The sequence below is a fragment of the Theropithecus gelada genome, chromosome 18 (assembly GCF_003255815.1).
Source record: "Theropithecus gelada isolate Dixy chromosome 18, Tgel_1.0, whole genome shotgun sequence".
In the NCBI taxonomy this organism is placed as follows: Eukaryota; Metazoa; Chordata; class Mammalia; order Primates; family Cercopithecidae; genus Theropithecus; species Theropithecus gelada.
The window spans coordinates 15,213,128-15,234,898 of record NC_037686.1 but is presented as its reverse complement, the minus strand read 5'-3'; positions in this window follow the sequence as shown (position 1 = coordinate 15,234,898).

The window sequence follows — 21,771 nt, the reverse complement described above, 5'->3', positions numbered from 1 at the left end:
TCAGTTCCCAGAATGTGAAACACAAAGGCCCCTTGAATACAAAAAGAGAGACTCCACCTCTTTCATAATACAGGAAGAGCAAATAGACTCTAATGAGATACAGCTTTCACCTGTCAGATTGGCAAGGGTCGGAAAGATTGGGAAAACACTATTATTTACTGTGTATAGACTTAAGAGGCAAGGAAGGCTGGCCACGGTAGCTCATGGCTGTAATCCCAGCACTTTGGGAGGCCAAGGCGGGTAGATGACCTGAAGTCAGGAGTTCGAGATCAGCCTGACCTACATGGTGAAACCCCCATCTCTACTACAAATACAAAAAAATTAGCTGGGTGTGATGGCGGGCACCTGTAATCCCAGCTACTCGGGAGGCTGAGGTAGGAGAATCCCTTGAACCTGGCAGGCGGAGGTTGCAGGGAGTTGAGATTGCGCCACTGCACTCCAGCTTGGGAGAAAGAGCGAGACTCCATCTCTCTCTCACACACACACACACACACACACACACACAAAATTTACATTTCTGTTCTCCAGCCACTCAGCTTCACTCCCCGGAGGCAACCACTATTTCTACTTTCTTGGGTACCCTCCAAGAGATATTCTATATATAGTTTAAGTAAATACCTATGTATGTAGGTTTTTTTAAAAAATGCAAATGGTAACATAAAATACACACTACTCCACAGATTGCTTTTTTCAGATGACACTACATCTTGGAGATCTTTATAACACAATCGTAGATTATTCCAGCCAGGCACAGTGGTAAGTGCCTGTAATCCCAGCTACTTGGAAGGCCAAGGTGGGAGGATCAGTTGAGCTTAGAAAACTGAGGCTGCAGTGAACTCAGAAGTTCAAGTCCAACACGGGCAACATAGTGAGACTGCATAATATTTCATTATATGAATCTATCAGAATTTGTTAACCAGCCCTATGATGGCCATTTCCAATATTTTCCTATTACTAATGACACTACAACTAACATGATCCCGAATACTCTTCATTTTTATGTGTTAGTATATGTGCAGGGTAAATTCCTAGAAGTGGGTCACAAGATATACCATATCGTCCGTTTGCCATCCGAAGAGATCTTCCATACTATACTACATCAGCTGGGTTTTCCTTGCCTCTTTTTTGTTTGTTTTGTTTTGAGATGAAGTCTCGCTCTGTCGCCCAGCCTGGAGTGCAATGGCCCGGTCTTGGCTCACTGCAACCTCCGCCTCCCAGGTTCAAGCAACTCTCCTGCTTCAGCCTCCCAAGTAGCTGGATGCCACCACACCCAGCTAATTTTTGTATTTTTAGTAGACATGGGGTTTCACTATGTTGCCCAGGCTGCTCTTGAACTCCTGACCTCACGATCCGCCCGCATTGGCCTCCCAAAGTGCTGGGATTACAGGCGTGAGCCACCATACCCGGCCTATTCTAAACTCTTACACGTTTTGAATTTCGTACCATGAGCTTGTGTTACCTTTTCAAATGATAAATGAAATTAATAAAAATGTGTATTACTTTAGCATTCTGCCCCATAATATATCCACTATTGATGTGATATAAAAATAATGTTTTAAATTATTTACCATTTACACTAATTGATTTTCCCTCCCCAATCTTTGAGTGAAATTAACATTCTAGAAAGACACTCCCCATTTATCCTGGGACAGTCTCCCAGGCACACCAGCAAGTATCCTCTTGCTGAAGAGAACACAAGTGTTTGGCACATCAAGTAGCTGCTCCACAAGTTCGAGTTCCTATCCTCCCTGGGAACAGAACCGTTCCGGGACAGGACTTGGAGGGAACCCCTGCTCCACTGGCATAGGCAGGAGGCCGATGAGTGCCTAATGTCCCAAGCAGGGCCTTGGGAGGCATTATCCCAAGAAATCCAAGGCTACACAGGCTCCCTGCTCTTCATCATTAACAGCAGTGGCTGGTCAGGATGTGGCCCTGCCCACCTTCCTGGACCCACCTTCCTAGATCTGCCTCTTACACTGCAGTCCTGTGGAATTATCTCAGCTCAGCATCTTGGCACATTTCTTTGGCTGATTCTCCTTCTCGATTCTTCAAAACCCAATTTAAACCACCTCTTCCCAGTGGAGTCTTCCAAGACTCCCAAGGCTCCTTCATGGCTCCTCGGCTCCCACATTGCAGTCCTCCTCTCTTTGGCGCTTGTTGCCTTGCATGGTGATCACTGTCTGTCTCTGACTCTCCTGGGAATTCCTTGAGGACAAGGACTCTGTCTTACTCATCTTTAAATTCTTAGCCTACCCTAGTGCCTGGCACACAGTAGGTACTCAGAAAGAAAAAAGTGTTTCTGAAATGCATGAACATACCAAGAGCTACGAGGTGCCATTTAGGGATGGACACATGCTACTGGGAAGTTCTGGGGAAGTCTCATACATAGGTACATTTAATCTGAGCCTTAAAGAAAGAATCCCACCGGGCGCAGTGGCTCACGCCTGTAATCCCAGCACTTTGGGAGGCTGAGATGGGTGGATCACTTGAGGTCAGGAGTTCGAGACCAACCAGGCCAACATGGTGAAACCCCATCTCTACTAAAAATACAAAAATTAGCTGGGTGTGGTGGTGCATGCCTGTAATCCCAGCTACTCAGGAGGCTGAAGCAGGGGAATCTCTTGAACCTGGGAGGCAAAGGTTACAGTGAGCTGAGATTGCGCCACTGCACTCCAGCCTGGGTGACAGAATGAGACTCTGTCTCCAAAAAAAGGAAAAAAGAAAGAAAGAATCCCTCATATACCAGACAAAGGGGAAAAATAGGCATTTTAGGCAGAGAAAACAGTAGGTTTTTTTTTTTTTTTTTTTTTTTTTTTAAAAGACGGAATCTCACTCTGTTGCCCAGGCTGGAGTGCAATGGCATGATCTCAGCTCACTGCAACCTCTGCCTTCCAGGTTAAAGCAATTCTCCTGCCTCAGCCTCCTGAGTAGCTAGAATTACAGGTGCGTGCCACCATGGTTAATTTTTGTATTTTTAGTAGAGACGGGGTTTCACCATGTTGATCAGGCTGGTCTCAAACTCCTGACCTTGTGAATCCGCCTGCCTCAGCCTCCCAAAGTGCTGGGATTACGGGCGTGAGCCACTGCGCCTGGCCCAAAAACAGCTTATCTTTAAGCATGAGAGTGGAGGGAGAGGAACTGGGGAGGCAGGTGGCACTCAGGTCACAAAGCTTAGGAGACAAATGTTAATGGGTTTTTTGAAATTAGTTCAGGATGCAGGACAATTCTTTGTTGTGGGTGACTGCCTCACACACTGCAGGTCACCTGAGTCCCTGGCCTCACATAAGTATTAACAGTGTCCCCCAACCATTATGACAACCACATATGCCCCTCACATGTCCACAAAGCTTCCTGTGGGTGGTGGCCCCTGGGTGTGGAGTGCCACTTCCCCCATCCCTGCTGAGACCCACCAGCTCAGAAGAAGCCTGCAGGAGCTGGAGGATGAGACTGCAGTCCTGGAGCAGGATTCCAGGTGAGGAATCTAGCATAAAGTCGAATCTGAGCAGTTTGGACTTGAAGGAACTTATTTATCCCAGAACCTAAGACTCAGAGAAACAGCCTGGAATTGAACACTGAAATTCCTCCTGCAGCGTGCCAGTGTGGAGAGGCGGAACCCTATGAGGTCAGTGGCCACAGGCACCTCTCTGCCTGCCACGGAAGTGGCACCTGGCCTAGTGGCCTGATGGGCCCCGTGGTAGTCTCTGATTCTCTGAGGTTGGGGTGTGACAGGCAGTCCGTGAGCTATGTGTTATCCTTGAAGAGCAACTGCTCCTAGGTGCAATGAATCTTAGTAAAGGTTAAGAGTTAAATGTAGGGCCGGGCGCGGTGGCTCAAGCCTGTAATCCCAGCAGTTTGGGAGGCCGAGGCGGGTGGATCACGAGGTCAGGAGATCGAGACCATCCTGGCTAACAAGGTGAAACCCCGTCTCTACTAAAAAATACAAAAAACTAGCCGGGCGTGGTGGCGGGCGCCTGTAGTCCCAGCTACTCGGAGGCTGAGGCAGGAGAATGGCGTGAACCCGGGAGGCGGAGCTTGCAGTGAGCCGAGATTGCGCCACTGCACTCCAGCCTGGGCGACACAGCGAGACTCCGTCTCAAAAAAAAAAAAAAAAAAAGAGTTAAATGTAGCGGCCAGGCACCGTGGCTCATGCCTGTAATCCCAGCAATTTGGGAGGCCGAGGCAGGTGGATCACCTGAAGTCAGGAGTTCAAAATCAGCCTGGCCAACATGATGAAATCCTGCCTCTACCAAAAATACAAAAAATTAGCTGGGCGTGGTGATGGGCATCTGTAATCCCAGCTACTTGGGAGGTTGAGACAGGAGAATCGCTGGAGCCCAGAAGGCAGAGCTTGCAGTGAACTGAGATCGTGCCACTGCACTCCAGCCTGGATGACAAGGGCAAAACTCCATCTCAAAAAAAAAAAAAGAAGTAAACGTAGCAGCATGATTCACAAGAGACAAAACATGAGCACAACCCAAATGTCCATCTATAGATGAATGGATAAACAAAATATGGTGTATACAAACGATGGAATGCAATTCAGCCCTAAGTAGGAAGGCAATTCTGACTCATACTACAACATGGATGAACCCTGAGGACGTTATGCACAGTGAAATAAGCCAGTCACCAAAGGACAAATAGTGTGTGATTCACTCAAGTGAGGTCCATGGAATCATCATGCTCTTAGAGACAGAATAGTGGTTGCCAGGGGCTTGGGGAAGGAGGGAATGGGGAGTTAGTGTTTAACGGGTACAGAGTTTCAGCTGGAGATACGAAAAAGTTCCAGAGATGGTTGGTGTTGATGGTTGCATACAATGTCAATGTACTTACTGCCACAGAACTATCCACTTAAAAATGGTTAAGATGGTCACTTTATGTTATGTTTATATTGTCGCTTGAAAAAAAAAAGCAAATGCTTGATGCAGAGACTAGAATTCAAGTCTTGGCTCTGCTACTCACACCAGGGTGTGGTGGGTCTTGGCCAAGTTCATCTCTCTCAGTCTCAGTGTCCTTGTGAAAGAGGGATCGTGATTGTACTCTCCCCACAGTGGCAATGTGGGGACCTCTTAGATCAGATCTGAGTATAAACCTGGGGGCACAGTGCCTGCCTGGCACACTGGGGGTACTCAGGAAGTGTGGTTATTATGGTAGTTACAGGTTTTACTATTTACTGCTGATAGAAGTGGCCCAAATGCTTCTGTGGACTGTGTTTTCCCCTTCAGACACTCCCACGGCAGCATTTGGGGCACCGGCTTAACATCAAAGTTACAGGTTATACTGACCATGAATGACCGAGATCTAGGACAGGGTGTGTGTAATCTTTCTGGGTCTTCCTGTCAGTTCACATTCTCTCCTCCCACGAGAACCAGTTCCCAAGGGTACTCCACGCAACGTCACGTTGCCCTGCTTATGTGACCCCGAGGAACACTTCTTCCAGTGAGAACCTCCACAGTTCCCATTTAGACTCCTACGGAGAGTTGATCATTGCTGTTGACAGCAATCATAGTTCATTTTCTTTTATTTTGATTAAATAATAGCTTGACTGGGAAGTGTTTCCCAGTGCAGCAATTAATAACTGGCTGGAGGTGCCAAGGCTGGAGGTAAGGCCAAAAGCACTTCACCCAGCTGGTCACTAATTACCCAGGAAATGTTAGACTTGGAGGCTAACATTTAGTCTGGTACAAACTCTGAAATTGGTAGGGAGAAAAAGGAAAAAAAAGAGAAAAAGCCTAAGCAATTTCCTTTTAAGCAATGAAAAGTTTAAAAATGGAGCGGCGTGTTGCCATAGTCACCATCTCTGGCTCTGGGCTGGTCTCCGCGCTGGCATCCAGCGGACGGCATTGGACACGGTGTTCAGCAGGGGCAGCTGTGCCTCTCAAGTCCCCATAATGAATATCTGCAGCTCCAGGCTCCCTCGGAAATCCTCAGGCCCTCACTTGTCACCTCATTTCCTCGGGAAGTGTTTCTAATTACACATTTCTTGCTGCCGGCTCCAGGTCAAGTCTTTTTGTACACAATATGCGAATTACATAAAACCACAAAACAGTGAGGGGACTTTGGAGTGATCAAAATTGCCATGTAGTTGTTTTAACTTAGTAGTTAAGCATCCGTGGGTGTAATAGGATGTCATTTGCATGAGCAAAAACAACATTAAAGGAACAGCATGCGTTTCATTCTCGAGAACTCTTTGTGGAGGTCAGAACCCATTTCAGCAAGATATCTGTATAACAATAGAATTTCCAACTCTAACACATAGACTGTTTATTTTAACTACCATAGCAGGGGCTTTGTAAAGAGAGACTTGTTTTGGACTGTTACCTGGGATCTGCCATTTAGGGAACTAAATGGCAGTTTTGTTTCCTGGAAGTGAAATCATCCTTATCTTTGGCCTCTCTTAGCTTAGGAAATTCTCCAAGACGTAAAGCAACATTCACCAGCTATTCTTAGAGAAAACTCTGAAATCAAGTTAAATTTATGTCCAGATGCTACTGTTTGGGTGTTAAGGGTTTTTTTAGAGTTGAGTAAATTGGAGGATTCTTTAGCTCTTAAAGAAAGTGGCAAAAATGGTTTTCTAAAAAAATGGGTTTAGCTGGACTGAGGCAACCCCCTCCCACACTCCAGTGTTTTGGAAGACTGAGCCTGTGCACAATGGAGGTACGGGGGATTTCGGTTGCCTTGGTGAGGCCATGGAATTTTGCTCAAGTGAACCCCCAGGCCATGCCCATGGATGTCCCAGAACCAGGGACGGCTGGTTCTGGCCCCGGCTTGCAGCTGATGCAAGACCTGTCCTGTCTTGAAGACATTATGCTAAGTGAAGTAAGCCAGTCATGGAAAGACAAATACACTGATTCCACTTGCATGAGGTACTTAGAGTCATCAAAATCATAGAGACAGAGTGGTGGTTGCCAGGGGCTAGGGGGAAGAGGGAATGGGGAGTTAGTGTTTAATGTACAATTTCAGTTTTACAAGATGAAAAGAGCTATGGAGATGGATGGTAGTGATGGTTAGACTACAATGTGAATGTACTTAATGCCACTCAACTGTACACTTAAAAATTGCTAAGATGGTGGCGGGCACAGGGGCTTACGCCGATAATCCCAGCACTTTAGGAGGCTGAGGTGGGAGGATCACCTGAGGTCAGGAATTTGAGACCAGCCTGGCGAACATGGTGAGACCCTGTCTCTACTAAAAATATAAAAATTAGCTAGGTGTGGTGGCTAATTAGCCCCAGCTAATTAGCTAGTCCCAGCTACTAGGGAGGCTGAGGCAGGAGAATTGCTTGAACCCAGGAGGCGGAGGTTGCAGTGGGCTGAGATTGCGCCATTGTACTCCAGCCTGGGCAACAGAGTGAGACTCTGTCTCACAAAATAAAATAAAATAAAAAATTGCTAAGATTACGGGTAAATGTCACGCTATGTATATTTTACCACACAGATGGAGGAAGGAGAGAGGAATCTATCCTGACCCCATTCCCTAAGGAACTTCAGCAGGAAGTAGCAGTCACTGCAAGAAATGTCTTTTGCTCCAGGTTTCCCTCTGCCCACTGGCCCTTCCTCCTCTCAGTCTCCAAATGTTGAGTGTCCCCAGGCCAGTCCAGGACTTCTCCTCTCTATCTACACTCGCTTCCTAAGTATCTCATCCAACGACAAGGCTCTGTGAGCTGTGACAGAGTCTGTCTTCCAGAGTTGGTCCAATAGTATCTCTCATTCTATATGCTCTTCTCCAATATGATCTTCACATTCCTTCCATAGAGAGAAGGGATCTTCAATCTAGGCAGACTTGTGACTCTCTTGTTACCAACAGAAGGGAGTAGAGATGATGCTGTGTGACTTCCAAGGCTAGGTTAGGAAAGCTGCCATCTAAGTAGTCCAACTCCCGAAGGCTGCCATACTGGAAGGAAGCCCAACCCACATGGAGAGGGCACTGTAAGTATCCCAGTTGACAGCCTGTGCTGAGGTTCCAATGAATAACCAGCCAGGTCTGTGGGTAAAGATGCTTCCAGATGATTCCAGTCCCAGCTCTTATGTTGACTCCAATCCTTGAGTCTTCCAAGCTGAAGTCCCAGAAACTGTGGAGTAGAGACTAACAATTTCTTCTGTGCCCTGCCCTGGATTCCCAGCCCACCTAACTGGTGGGCAAATGAAATAGCTGGTTTAAGCTAAGTTTGGGTTGTTTTTTTTTTTTTAAGACGGAGTCTTGCTCTGTCACCAAGCTGGAGTGCAGTGGTGCGATCTCGGCTCACTGCAACCTCCGCCTCCCGGGTTCAAGCGATTCTCCTGCCTCAGCCTGCCAACTGGCTGGGACTACAGGCATGCGCCACCATGCCCAGCTAAGTTTTGAATTTTTAGTACAGACAGGGTTTCACCATGTTGGCCAGGATGGTCTCAATCTCTTGACCTCGTGATCCACCCACCTCGGCCTCCCAAAGTGCTGGGATTATAGGTGTGAGCCACCATGCCTGGCCAATTTTTTTTTCTTTTTTGTTTTTAAAAACAAAGCAATAGCGTCTGGAACATCATCTGTAATGACTCCCAAGTTTATATCTCTAACTTGGGCCTCTCATCTGAGCTCTAGACTCACAAATCTAAACTGTTTAGCATTTCAACTTGGAGATTTAACAAGCTTCTCATAGAACTTGCTCTGGTCAAGCTGATCGTCCCTGCCTTGCAAAGCTGCTCATCCCTCAGGCATCCTCATCTCAATAAGTGATTTCCTCGCTTATCCGATACCCAATTGCCCAGGCCAGAAATCTAGACATTGTCAGTAAGTTCTTGCTTTCCCTCACCCTCCACTCAATCCATCAGCAAGTCCTGTGCCCTCCATCTTCAAAACATTTCCCAAATAGGAGCACTTCTCACATATTCCACGGGTTTAACCCTAATGCAAACCACATCATCTCTCTCCTGGACACTCTACACAGTCCTGTCTGGTCTCCCTGCTTCCACTCCTGGTCTGCAGTTCCCTTCCCCACAATCAAGTCTCCAGAAGCCACAACGATCATTTCAAGATGTCAGTTATATCACAAGCCCCAAGCCCTCCTTGCTTACCTGTCTGGTGATTGTCTGGGAATCTAGCAGGGGCTCTTGGTCAGAACATCCACATCTAGCTTCTCCGTGTGACCTGGACTTCCTCACAATATGGTGGCTGGGTTCAGAGCAGAAGCATCCCAAGAGAGAGCAAGAGAGTCCCCCAGAACCACATTGCTTTCTAGGACTGAGCCTTGGATGTCACTTCTGCCACATTCTGTTGGTTGAGGCAGTTACAAAGTTCCACTCAGGTTCAAGGGGAGGGAACACAAACTCTACATCTTAATGTGGCCTGCTAAGGTCACATTCTAAGAAAAGCATCTAGAATGGAATATATATTCGTGCAGCCACCCTTGGAAAATACAATATACCACACCATCCAGAAAGATTTAACTCCATAAGTGACCGGGTGCAGTGGCTCATGCCTATAATCCCAGCACTTTGGGAGATTGAGGCTGGTGGATAGCCTGAGGTCAGGAGTTCGAGACCAGCCTGGCCAACATGGCGAAACCTCATCTCTACTAAAATTACAAAAATTAGCCGGCCATGGTGGTGTGCACCTGTAGTCCCAGCTACTCGGGAGCTGAGGCAGGAGAATCGCTTGAACCCGGGAGGCGGAGGTTGCAGTGAGCTGAGATTGTACCACCGCACTCCAGCCCGGGCAACAGAGTAAAACTCCATCTCAAACAAACAAACAAACAAAGATTTAACTCCGTAAGAAAGAAAATAATCTATACACCAAAAAATATCACAAGTACAATATACATGCGAAAGACAGGTTAAAGAAGTGCTAATTCCTCTTCCTTAGCTCCTCACTGAGCCCCTCCTTTGGACACTGTGGGCTGATTTCAAGCTTCAAGGGTATTTGGGTGGTAACATCTTTTATAATCCTACAGGGACAGGAAGCCAAGAATGCCCTCTCCCTCAGTTCTCCCTGTAAGGTTCACTTCAGATGCTCCTTTCCACAGCCCCTCCCCACCCCCTCTTACCCGCTACTCACCCCTTCTCCCTTAGTTATTCACCTGTCTTTTAAAATCTTACCTCTCTTTAATTCCTCAAGTGTCAAGCTGTAGACCTTAAACATATACGATGTCTATATGTCAATCATATATCAATACAACTTTTTTTTTCTTTTTAAAGAAGCTGGGTGTGGTGGCTCATGCTTGTAATCCCTCATACTCAGGAGGCTGAGTGAGAGGATGACTTGAGGCCAAGAGTTTGAGACTAGCCCAGGCAACACAGCGAAAACACCTCCTAAAAAAAAAAAAAAAAAAAGAGCGAGTATTGAACTATAGATTTTTCAAAGGGCAGGGATTTTTTAAATTCATTACTGTCTCCCCTTCCTGCCCTGGTCCCACTATTATTCACATGTATTAATTATTCAATACATGCTGGTGGAATTCACAAAGAAGTAATTGTGAACCAGGATCCAGCTCATCACTAGTTAATCCTGGAATATAGTAGGTGCTCAATAAAACATTTTTTTTTTTTTGAGATGGAGTCTCTGTCGCCCAGGCTGGAGTGCAGTGGCATGATCTTGGCTCATTACAATCTCCACCTCCTGGGTTCAAGCAATTCTCCTCTCTCAGCCTCTCGAGTAGCTGGGATTACAAGCGCCCACCACCATGCTTGGCTAATTTTTGTATTTCAGGAGACATGGGGTTTCACCACGATGGTCTCAAACTCCTGACCTCAAGCAATCCACCCGCCTTGGCTTCCCAAAATGCTGGGATTACAGGCCTGAGCCACTACATGCGGGCCAAAGCATGGTTTTTGTTTTGTTTGTTTTCAGAAAGAGTTTTGCTCTTGTTGCTCAGGCTGGAGTGCAATGGTGTGGTCTCGGCTCACTGCAACCTCTGCTTCCTGGGTTCAAGCGATTCTCCTGCCTCAGCCTCCCAAGTAGCTGGGATTATAGGTGCCTGCCACCACAGCCAGCTAATTTTTGTATTTTTAGTAGAGATGGGGTTTCACCATGCTGGCCAGGATGGTCTCCAACTCCTGACCTCACACTATCCACCCACCTTGGCCTCCCACAGTGCTGGGATTACAGGCATGAGCCACTACACTTGGCCCAAAAACATGTTTTCTATGAATGGACTGCAATCCACCAAATACGCGACACTTAAGGGAGACGTAAACCTAAGAGCTGGTCCTTGCCTTCAGTTACTATTGACATCTTGTCCAACAACAGAAGAGCTGTTACAGGCAGTCCATGATTATGAGCTACTGACGACAGCAGGACTTAGAGAGAAAGCTTTTCTAAGCATGGACAGGCAAAGTCAGAAAACATAAAGGAGAAGATTGATGGTTTCTACTGCATAAAAATGAAACACTTCGGCTGGGCATGGTGGCTGACGCCTATAATCCCAGCATTCTGGGAGGCTGAGGCAGGTGGATCACCTGAGGTCAGGAGTTTGAGACCAGCCGGACCAGCATGGAGAAAACCCGTTTTTACTAAAAATACAAAATTAGCCGGGCATGGTGGCATATGCCTGTAATCCCAGCTACTCAGGAGACTGAGGCAGGAGAATCGCTTGAATCTAGGAGGCAGAGGTTGCAGTGAGCCAAGATCGTGCCATTGCACTCCAGCCTGGACTACAAGGGCGAAACTCGGTCTTAAAAAAAAAAGAAACACTTCTGGACATCAAAAAACATGGTAAATAAAATCAAGGCAAATGGTAAGCCAGGAAAAAATTGCCACTATATTAACAAAGGGTTAATAGCCTTGATATATGAAAAGGTCTGGTAGATCAGTAAGTAAAACACATATACTCCAAAAAATTAGGGAAAGGCTATAAATAATCAAAACAAAAAGAAAACTATAAATAGTTAATAAACATATTTTAAAAAACCCTTCAACTTCATTTGCTAATGATAGCACTAAACATACTAAAACCACAGGGAAATAACATTTTTATCAAACTGGCAGAGTATTTTTTGTTAAGATAAGGTGCAAAGTTGGCAAGACTAGGGAAACTGAAAATTGATGTTTAAAGTTGCATGTCATAGGCTGGGCGCGGTGGCTCACACCTGTAATCCCAGCACTTTGGGAGGCTGAGGCAGGCGGATCTCCTGAGGTCAGGAGTTCGAGACCAGCCTGACCAACATGGAGAAACCCCGTCTCTACTAAAAACATAAAATCAGCCAGGCATGGTGGGGCATACCTGTAATCCCAGCTACTCAGCAGACTGAGGCAGGAGAATCGCCTGGACCCAGGAGGCAGAGGTTGCAGTGAGCCAAGATCGCCAATGCACTCTAGCCTGGGCAACAAGAACGAAACTCCATCTAAAAAAAAAAAAAAAAAAAAAAAGTTGCATGTCAGAAGGCTTTAAAATTGGCATGCTCTGTGACCTGGCATTTCGACATTTCCAGATTCATGCCAAAGAATTTATTTCACAGGTCTGCCAAGATTTGTACACAAAGATGCTCCTTGAAGTATTGTTTTTAATAGCAGAAAATTGGAATTAATGTCTAGCCATTGGGACTGCTTAAATAGATCACTATAAAGCAACAATACATAGCCAACAACTATATAGCCATTTCAAATGCTGATATGAAATAACATGTAATGAAATGGAAGCATATTTACGTTACATAGCTAATTAGAAAATCAGATCCTCAAGCAAATGTACAATGTCATTTTATTTTTCATCATATAGATACACACATATATATTCCATAAACATTAACATGCAGATAAGCAGCCTAGAATGATTTATTCCAAAATTTTAGAAATCTGAGTGATTTTATTTTTCCTGTCTCTGTTATGTGTTTTTAAACATTCTACACTAACTTATATTACTTTTTCTATTCAGGGAAAAAAATACTATTATTTCTCTTTAGTGGTGTGGAAGTTGGCCCTTAAATATAGATGGGAATGCCAGTTTGGCTTTCCTTTGAAAACATCTCAAGGCCCCAGGGGTGCACATTTACAACAGTCTGTTCTCTCCTGAGAGGAGAGGGAGGGTGGGAGGAATTTTGGTATGTCTGTACTTGCAGTTCATCCTACAGTCAATCTTTAAGACTGTGGGAATAGGTGCTTTGCATTCCCTAGAACTGAAGCACATAGGTCTGGTTTGCTGTCCTTCTGTCTGCATCACGTGGAAAGGTCTGGGAGTGGAGGCCTGCCTTAATCTAAATGCCACACCAGCCCCATCAGGGGCATTTCTATTTCCTGAGTAAGTGATCCGACGGATGTGCTTTATTTTCTCCCATCAGAAATAAAGGGATGATATCATCAGCTCTATACACTGCACGTGGGGGTGGTGGAGAAGTGAATGACAGCATTCTGCAGGATAGAACCAGATGGGTGTGAGAAGCTGGATGGTAAGAGGGAAACAAAGTTTACTTATCTTCTCGATTTAGCTCTCAGTTTTATGAGGATACAGAAAAATCATGCGAAGAAACCTGATGGGAATAGTCTCTAACACTAAAAAAGCAATGGGCCGGGCTCGGTGGCTCACACCTGTAATCCCAGCACTGAGACGGGTGGATCACGAGGTCAGGAGATCAAGACCATCCTGGCTAACACGGTGAAACCCCGTCTCTACTAAAAATACAAAAAAAAGTAGCCGGGCATGGTGGTGGTCACCTGTAGTCCCGGCTACTCAGGAGGCTGAGGCAGGAGAATGGCATGAACCCGGAAGGCGGAGCTGGCAGGCTCCCTACTTGGGAGGCTGAGGCAGGGGAATTGCTTGAACCTGAGAGGCGGAGGTTGCAGTGAGCTGAGATCATGCCACTGCACTCCAGCCTGGCAACAGAGCAAGACTCCGTCTCAAACAAGGTATTTGTTTTTTCCACTGTGCTATTTGCTAGAACCAAAAGATCAGGAAATGTTTCTAAATGCTCAAGTGTTTTAGCTGACTTTTTAAGAGGTTTCCTTTGGATTCAGGAAGCTTTGAATGGCATAACAACCTATTTGATAAAACCATTGGCATATTTAATGGGATGCTCTCTACAAATGCTAAAGGGAAATTTAATAATCCCACAAAGTCTCCCAACTCTCTCCCCTTCTAAATACAGTCGCATGTCCCACAGCATGTCCTACAGCTGGCATGAACCCGGGAGCTGAGATGGTGCCACTGCACTCTAGCCTGGGCAACAGAGCGAGACTCCATCTCAAATAAATAAATAAATAAATAATAAAAATGAAGCAATGGGGCGGGGCGCGGTGACTCACGTCTGTAATTCCAGCACTTTGGGAGGCTGAGGCGGGTGGATCACGAGGTCAGGAGATCGAGACCCTCCTGGTCAGCATGATGAAACCCTGTCTCTACTAAAATACCAAAAATTAGCCGGTCATGGTGGCGCATGCCTGTAGTCCCAGCTACTTGGGAGGCTGAGGAGGGGAATTGCTTGAACCTGGGAGGTGGAGGTTGCAGTGGGCTGAGATCACGCCACTGCACTCCAGCCTGGCAACAGAGCAAGACTCCGTCTCAAACAAACAAACAAACAAACAAAAACCAGTGGTTCAATCTTCATGAATTCCTCTGACTCTATTTCCAAATATAATTCCTAAATAAAACTACCCCCCTGCACTTTAGGGACCACTAAGCAACTGAATATTATAGTACAGAAAAAAGGAGGATTAACAATATGTATTCACAATGCTTGTATCAAATACTAAACCTTGTCAGTCCACAATGGTTATACCCACAGAGGATCTGTGGGTATAAACAAAGGCATTTCCTTCAACTTCAAGGTATTTATTTTTTTCCACTGTGCTATTTGCTAGAACCAAAAGATCAGGAAATGTTTCTAAATGCTCAAGTGTTTTAGCTGACTTTTTACGAGGTTTCCTTTGGATTCAGGAAGCTTTGAATGGCATAAATGGGCTCTGTACAGATGCTTCTAGAAAGTTAATGTGTGCTCATCTCAGAGATTCCCAGAGAGTGACCACCTCCACATCCCACCTCACGGGGCTCATGATCGATGACAATAACGTCAAAGGAGGCTGTAACTCTCTCTTAACTTTTTCAGGCTTGAAACCACAGAAAGCAATAAATTCAATGACACATATGATTGGCATCTTTCCCATGCCAGCAGCCACGGCTGCGAGCCGCCAACGACCCAGTTGTGTTAGAGTCCTTGACCTCATGGAGTTGACAGCTGGGAGTGAGAATGGAGCCACGGCGGGGACTGCTAACAGGCTTCTGGATATTTCTGTTCTTATTTTATTCTTGGATGCAAGAATGATTTTAAACAACCTGTTTGATAAAGCCATTGGCGTATTTAATGGGATGCTCTCTACAAATGCTAAAGGTAAATTTAATAATCCCACAAAGTCTCCCAACTCTCTCCCCTTCTAAATACAGGCGCATGTCCTACAGCTACCCCACAAATCTCTCTCCCCTTTTCCTCCACAATCTCCCAAATTCACTCCCAACCCAGCCTCTGACTTCTCTCTCTCTCTCTCCTTTTTCTCATCCTTTTCCAGTGGATGCGTCCTTGTTCCTCCAGCAACTCTCTCTTCTTTCCTGTAAATCAAGTCAGGTCAATCTTGGTCCTTCTCATTTTCCTCTTTTCCTTCAGCCCCACACATGCAGGCATAGCATCTACCAAGAAAGGCCGACTTCTCCTATTCAGTGCGGGAACTCAGCCGGTTACATAGTTAACTGGTTCCACAAATGCGCAATCTGAGCAGAGTGCGTAAGCAACTTACCCAAGGCCACACCGCCTGGAAGTAGCAGAACCAGTCTTCAAACTTCCTGATTTCAAAGCTTGGGCTGTTTCCAAAGTGCAGGGGAGGCCCTCAGGGAGGGTTCTGGGTGGATGAGGAACAGAATTAAGTCCCGTTTACAGACCGCTACCCACGTCCTCTCAGATTCAGTGGGTTGATCCTCTTCCACGCCCAAGACAGGAAACAGCCCTTCTCCCCGGAAGCTCACTACGGTCTGCGCCTCAAGAAAATCGTCCGTCCGCATATCTTGAAAAAAGCTTTCTTGCTCCCGGAGGCCTGCCCAGGGGCGTCCACGCTGGTTTCCTGTGCATGGTGCCCCGGAAGTTGCGGGAGACATTTTGTCCCAGGCTGCACAGTTCCTTTATTTCTCATGATGCTTTTTTGGAGGCTTTGGGGAAGAACTGCAGCATCTGCTCTTGGTTCACAGCCCTGCGGAGGTTCAAAGCCCAGGGGTTCTCACTGACGCTTCGGGCAGGGCCAATCAATACCCTAAGCTTCAAACTCAGGCTGTGTTAGGAACCTTTAAGAATTGACTCCTCTGGGTTGCAGTGAGCCGAGGTCGCGCCACTGCACTCCAGCCTGGGCGACAGAGGGAGACTCCATTTCAAAAAAAAAAAAAAAAAAGAACAAGAAGGGACTCCTCTGGTAGTTGCAGGTGTTTCAAAGGCTCTGAGAAAAGAGTATCCCAAATATATATGTAAATACACGACCATCTTCTCAAGAAGTTACTGTTATGTAAAGTTCAAAAAACAACCACTATAAGGGGGAATTGATGGGGTTCAGAACATGCTACCCTAAACTATGGCACCTTGGTTATTTGAGAAAACAGCGGAAGTGCGAAGGTCGCTCTCACCTTCCCCTTGCTCTTCTGCCAGAAGCAGGTCATCAGACCCTCATTTATTCGGTGTCCTCCTTATATCTGGAGTAAAGGAACATCCTTAGCTCTGAAGACAGGGACACAGAAGAATCTAAATAAACAGGTCCTGCTGGGTTCCCTTCAGTTTATTCCCATTGGATCACATCCTTTTCCCTTCCAGTCCTATTTCTTTACAACTGTCCACTTTTCATTGAACTAAAAGTAACAATGCACAAGTTTAACCATTTCTTTGGGTCTTAAATGCTGAAGTCTCCCATGTCCTGTAAAACTTACAATGAATTAAATTTGTATGTCTTTTCTCTCCCTCTTTTTCTTTTTTTTCTTTTTTTCTCTTTTTTTGAGACAGAGTCTTGCTGTGTCACCCAGACTAGAGTGCAGTGACGTGATCTTGGCCCCGTGCAACCTCTGCCTCCCGGGTTCAAGTGATTCTTGTGCCTCAGCCTCCTGAGTAGCTGGGACTACAGGCACGTGCCTACACACCAGGCTAAGTTTTGTATTTTTAGTAGACGGGTTTTTGCCATGTTAGCTGATTTTGAACTCCTGACCTCAAGTGATCCGCCTGCCTTAGCCTGCCAAATCTTTTTGGGACAAAGTCTCACTGTGTTGCCCAGACTGGAGTGCAGTGGTGTGATCTCACTGCAACCTCTGCCTATCCTGGGCTGAAGCAATTCTCCTGCTTCAGCATCCCGAGTAGCTAGGATCACAGGTGTGTGCCACCACACCTGGGTAAGCAAATATATAATATTTTTTCTTTTTTTGAACAGGGTCTCACTCTGTCACTCAGGCTGGAGTGCAGTTGTGCAATCATAGCTCACTGCAGGCTTGACCTCCTAGGCTCAAGCAATCCTCCCATTGCAGTCCCTCAAATAGCTGGGATTACAAGTATGTGCCACCATGCCCAGATGATTTTTAAAATTTTTTGTAGAGATGGTGGTCTTACTATGTTGTCCAGGCTGGTCTCAAACTCCTGGCCTCAAGCGATCCTCCCTCCTGATCCTCCTTCTTTGGCCTCCCAAAGTGCTAGGATCACAGGCATGAGCCACGATGCCTGGTTCCTTTTCTCTTGCTAATCTGTCTTTTGTATGTAGGGGATCTCACGTATGAACCCTGCAATAGGAAGAAATGCGGCTGGGCTCTGTGGCTCATGCCTGCACTTTGGGAGGCTGAGGTGGGCAGATCACCTGAAGTCTGGAGTTTGAGACCAGCCTGACCAACATGGAGAAACACCATCTCTACTAAAAATACTAAAAATACAGAATTAGCCAGGCGTGGTGGTGCCTGCCTGTAATCCCAGATACTCTGGGGGCTGAGACAGGAGAATTGCTTGAACCCGGGAGGCAGAGGTTGCTGGTGAGCCAAGATTGCACTATTGCCTCCCAGCCTAGGCAAAAAGAGCGAAACTCTGTCTCTTAAAAAAAAAAAAAAAGGAAAGAAATCTTCCCTCAGCTATAGTACCTATGAGGCATTTTGGTGAGTGTGGGACAAAAGAACAGGAAAAGAAGAGACTTCAAAGTTTCTGCAGAAACAATTCTGGGCTGGGGGCACTCCCTCTCTAGGTGGGCCTCCCTGGTTTTGCTGGGGCCTCCAGAGTCAGAACTCCACTTTCCCATGGCCAAAGGTCCACAGCCACTTCCAACCCTGCCCCCTGCCCCAGGGAGCTGGTGGCCAACGTGAAGGCCAACTACAGTGAGAAAAGTAGTCCTGCATCTCTGGACCAAGGGAGATTTTCGATGAGTGAAATTCATGTGCTTGGGGTTTGAATAAGCCTGGACCTCCTAATTCATTTTTAATATTCATCTTTGATCTGCTTTTAGCATAGTGACCAAACAATAGTCAACTGGTTCAAAACCAGAATGGACAGGTGCTTTCAAGAAGCCTCCTCCTAGTCTTAAAAAAAAAAAAAATCAACAAAGTATATATCGTGAAAACATGATTTGACAATATACTCCCTAAACATAGGTGAAACACTTGAAAAAATCAAAATAAGATATTAGAAAGAAGCACATTTGCTTTAAATGAGTGAAACTCTATGTGCTTGGAGTTTGAATAAGCCTGAGCTTCATACTTCATTTTTCATACTTGTCTTTGATCTGCTTTTAGCATAACAATCAGTCAACAAACTTTGGACTGACTATTTGAAGAACCATAGCGGGAGAAACCGCGCTAGATTTGTTATCTCCCTACCAGAACTGTAGGGGGAAAACCAACATTCTTTCTAGCTTAGTGTTCAGAAGAAATCCCTTTATCAATTTATGTCGGTTTTAGCAATTTAGACTCTATTAAAATGTGGAGCAGCAAAAGATTGAAACCTCGGAATAAGGAGCTGGCCAGGCAGGGTGGCTCAGCCCTTTAATCCCAGGATTTAGGAGGTCAAGGAGTTCAAGACCAGCCTGGGCAACATGGTGAAACTCCATCTCTACAAAAAAAAATTGTTTTTTTAAATTAGCTGGGTGTGGTGGCATGCCTGTAATCCCACCTATTGGGCAGGCTGAGGTGGGAGGATCACTTGAGTCTGGGAGGTTGAGGCTACAGCGAGCTGAGATTGCATCACTGCATTCCAGCCTGAGTGACAGAGTGAGAACCTGTCTCAACAACAACAAAAAAATGTTTTTAAAAAAGAATAAAGAGCTGAGAACAGCCTTTCTAGAAACTCAAGAATTAGTATGCTAAAATGATGTGTCAAAACTGTGGTCTTGGCCGGGCGCGGTGGCTCAAGCCTGTAATCCCAGCACTTTGGGAGGCCGAGACGGGTGGATCACGAGGTCAGAAGATCGAGACCATCCTGGCGAACACGGTGAAACCCCGTCTCTACTAAAAAATACAAAAAACTAGCCGGGCGAGATGGCGGGCGCCTGTAGTCCCAGTTACTTGGGAGGCTGAGGCAGGAGAATGGCGTAAACCCGGGAGGCGGAGCTTGCAGTGAGCTGAGATCCGGCCACTGCACTCCAGCCCGGGCGACAGAGCGAGACTCCGTCTCACAAAAAAAAAAAAAAAAAAAAAAAAAAAAAAAAAAAACTGTGGTCTTTTTGTATTTTTAATAGAGATGGGGTTTCACCATGTTGGCCAGGCTGGCCTCGAACTACCCACCAGGCTGAGATCCACCCACCTCAGCCTCCCAAAGTGCTGGGATTACGGGCATAAACCAAGGCGGGCGCCAGTAATCCCAGCTGCTCGGGAGGCTAAGGCAGGAGACTCGCTTGAACCAGGGAGGCAGAAGTTGCAGTGAGCCAAGATCATGCCATTGCACTCCAGCCTGAGAGACGAGCAAAACTCCGTCTCAAAAAATCAAAACAAAACAAAACAAAACAAAAAAAACCTGTGATCTTCCTAGAAACTCTCTAGAAAACGCTGTCTTCACAGGAACTGTCCAGTCATTTCCCTTCAAGTGCTTGAGAGTGAACCCCAGAACATGAACAGCATCAACTGCTTTGTGTCTCTGGTTCCTCTTCCTGAGGAAACCACGCTGTTGTTAGCAAGTGTCTGTATGTTGTGAAGTTCTTACAGCTTATCAAAAGCTCTTCATTAAGAGAAATGTGTGCCAGCAGGCATAGCAATAACAGCCTCAGACAGACAGACACACACCCTTCAGTATTCAGAACATTCATGCCTGTGTCAACAAGATTTCAGATAAGGACAAACATAAGAATCCAAGCATCATGTTCTACTTGCCCTCACCTCACCTGCCTCTGCCTGCGCTGTATTTTCATGCATTTAATTTTCTTTTTCTTTCTTTTTTTTTTTTGAGACAGAGTCTCCCTCTGTCGCCCAGGCTGGAGTGCAAAGGCGCGATCTCGGCTCACCGTCTCCCGGGTTCACACCATTCTCCTGCTTCAGCCTCCCGAGTAGCTGGGACTACAGGCGCCCGCCACCATGCCTTGCTAATTTTTTGTATTTTTAGTAGATACGGGGTTTCACCATGTTAGCCAGGATGGTCCCGATCTGACCTCGTGATCCACCCGCCTTGGCCTCTCAAAGTGCTGGGATTACAGGCGTGAGCCACCGCCCCCGGGCTGCATTTTAATTTTATTATTATTATTATTATTTTTTGAGACAGTGTTTCACTCTTGTTGCCCAGGCTGGAGTGCAGTGGCACAATCTCGGCTCCCTGGAACCTTCACCTCCTGGGTTCAAGCAATTCTCTTGCCTCAGCCTGCTGAGTCTCTGGGATCACAGGCGTGTACCACCATGCCCGGCTAATTTTGTATTTTCAGTAGAGACAGGGTTTCTCCATGTTGGTCAGGCTGGTCTCGAACTGCTTACCTCAGGTGATCCACTCGCCTCGGCCTCTTGCCTCGGCCTCCCAAAGTGCTGGGATTATAGGCATGAGCCACCGTGCCTGGCCTTCCTGCATTTTTATTAGGTAGCCAACCATCATCCCGATTTGTATCTACTTTGGCATTGCCCTAAGAAATACATTTTCTAATTTTTAGAATAAAAACATTTTTCCTGTATTACTGGACAGTGAATTGCAATAACCTAATTAAGGTATAAAAGATCTATGATAGCTGGGCACGGTGGCTCACACCTATAATCCTAGCACTTTGGGAGGCTGAGGTGGGCAGATCGCTTGAGGTCAGGAGTTCAAGACCAGTCTGGCCAACATGGTGAAACCCTGTCTCTACTAAAATACTAAAAATACAAAAATTAGCTGGGCATGGTGGCATGTGCCTGTAATCCCAGCTATTTGGGAGGCTGAGGCAGGAGAATTGCTTGATTGAACCTGGGAGGTGGAGGTTGCAATGAGCCAAGATCACACCACTGCACTCCAATATGGGCAACAGAGAAAGACTGTCTCAAAAAAAAAAAAAAAAAGGCTAGGTGCAGTGGCTCACGCCTGTAATCCCAGCATTTTGGGAGGCCGAGGCGGGCGGATCACGAGGTCAGGAGATCGAGACCATGGTGAAACCCTGTCTGGCCGGGCGCGGTGGCTCACGCCTGTAATCCCAGCACTTTGGGAGGCCGAGGCGGGCGGATCACAAGGTCAGGAGATCGAGACCACAGTGAAACCCCGTCTCTACTAAAAATACAAAAAATTAGCCGGGCGCGGTGGCGGGCGCCTGTACTCCCAGCTACTCGGGAGGCTGAGGCAGGAGAATGGCGTGAACCCGGGAGGCGGAGCTTGCAGTGAGCCGAGATCGCGCCACTGCACTCCAGCCTGGGCGACAGCGCGAGACTCCGTCTCAAAAAAA